Source organism: Schistocerca cancellata, chromosome 5 (assembly GCF_023864275.1).
Source record: "Schistocerca cancellata isolate TAMUIC-IGC-003103 chromosome 5, iqSchCanc2.1, whole genome shotgun sequence".
In the NCBI taxonomy this organism is placed as follows: domain Eukaryota; kingdom Metazoa; phylum Arthropoda; class Insecta; order Orthoptera; family Acrididae; genus Schistocerca; species Schistocerca cancellata.
In genome coordinates, this window is record NC_064630.1 from 743675216 (window position 1) to 743677310 (window position 2095).

The 2095-nt window shown below is 42.8% G+C and overlaps 1 non-coding gene across 1 annotated transcript; it reads left to right on the forward strand.

Moving 5' to 3' along the window:
* Positions 1-966: 966 nt before the first annotated feature.
* Positions 967-1041, forward strand: Trnat-cgu (transfer RNA threonine (anticodon CGU)). Its single transcript has one exon. It is a non-coding gene; the product is annotated as a tRNA-Thr (tRNA).
* The last annotated feature ends 1054 nt before the right edge of the window (positions 1042-2095 follow it).

Consider the following 2095-nt stretch of genomic DNA (forward strand, 5'->3'; position numbering starts at 1 on the left):
TTCTTTTGCAGCATTAGACAGAATAGCACCCATGTAGTGTATGGGTTACAGAACTGTGCGAAAAATTTGACGAGGTTTCTTTAACCCGCCAGCTGTTACATTGATCTGCCGTTATTCATGCGGCAGTGTCGTCTTCTCAAATTGAAACAAGTTAACTTTGTCATGAATCAGCCACGGCTGCATCTTCTCAAAAACTACAGGTATGCATCTACATACTATATGAAAGCTCTCTGACCCAGCCACTATCTTTTCAAGAAACATACACATTCGTCTGCCACAAATTAATGCTGCTTGTTTTCCCCAAGTGAGAAAATCCAAAGTCATTGTAGTTGTTATACTAAATAAAAGAACAACGGTTACTTTCACACAACGTTGTGTTGATCTTCAGGAATACATTTCTCTCTGTTTGCTACTGTAGTTTAACTTCTCGTTCATGCGTTTCTGCTTCACATTTAGTTCTAACAAAGGTTCCACAACAGGTGTGATTATTTCATTCCTATTTTTCTCCACAGCCTTTCTCATTTCCGGCTGCATACATGCAATGAATCCTTCAACGTCATTTTTTATTTTCTTTTATTTTCAAAAACTGGATTGTTTTTGAAAACAGCCTTATGCAAACACAATTAGTTTATTTTTATGAAACTTCCTGGCAGATTAAAACTGTGTGCCCGACCGAGACTCGAACTCGGGACCTTTGCCTTTCGCGGGCAAGTGCTCTACCAACTGAGCTACCGAAGCACGACTCACGCCCGGTACTCACAGCTCTACTTCTGCCAGCACCTCGTCTCCTACCTTCCAAACTTTACAGAAGCTCTCCTGCGAACCTTGCAGAACTAGCACTCCTGAAAGAAAGGATATTGCGGAGACATGGCTTAGCCACAGCCTGGGGGATGTTTCCAGAATGAGATTTTCACTCTGCAGCGGAGTGTGCGCTGATATGAAACTGTGAGTACCGGCCGTGAGTCGTGCTTCGGTAGCTCAGTTGGTAGAGCACTTGCCCGCGTAAGGCAAAGGTCCCGAGTTCGAGTCTCGGTCGGGCACACAGTTTTAATCTGCCAGGAAGTTTTATATCAGCGCACACTCCGCTGCAGAGTGAAAATCTCATTCTGGAAACATCCCCCAGGCTGTGGCTAAGCCATGTCTCCGCAATATCCTTTCTTTCAGGAGTGCTAGTTCTGCAAGGTTCGCAGGAGAGCTTCTGTAAAGTTTGGAAGGTAGGAGACGAGGTGCTGGCAGAAGTAAAGCTGTGAGTACGGAGCGTGAGTCGTGCTTCGGTAGCTCAGTTGGTAGAGCACTTGCCCGCGAAAGGCAAAGGTCCCGAGTTCGAGTCTCGGTCGGGCACACAATTTTAATCTGCCAGTAAGTTTCGTATCAGCGCACACTCCGCTGCAGAGTGAAAATCTCATTCCAGTTCATTTTTATATTTCCCCAGACATATTTCGATAACAATGTGTCATGTTCTGTGGGTAAAAATTTTTATTTCTGTAAAGTACAATATCACATGTGTAATAATTTAACTGCTGCAGGCCTAAGAAATAGAATATTTGCAATTTGCTTCGTTTTTTTTGGACACTCACTTTAAAATTACATCACTAATTGAACTGTATCGATTTAAGTGCTCGTTTTCGTCGTTTTTTGACAGCATGTCGTCTGCAAACTAGCCATGAAAATTATTGCGTATTTGTGGAGAGCTGTTTGGAGGGTAGAGGCTATGTACGTTTCTGTACTTACATTTTCTGTCCTGTTTCGTGCCCCTGGTTGGTGTCTCCATCAGCTACTATTTACTGCATTGCTTTCACTCAGTTTTTCATAAATTTCCGCTCACTACTTCACCTCACATGCACTTACACAAAATGTGGCACTTCTGATAATACACTCAGTGTCAGTGAGAGGTGTCATGTTATTGTCGTTTCTCACTTGTTTATCGTTGGTCTTGTGTTTGTTATTGCACTTATTTTGAATATATATATATATATATACAATGTGTGTGTGTGTGTGTGTGTGTGTGTGTTTGTGTGTGTGTGTGTGTGTGTATGTGTGTGTGTGTGTGTGTGTGAGAGAGAGAGAGAGAGAGAGAGATGGAAAGAGGGGTGGG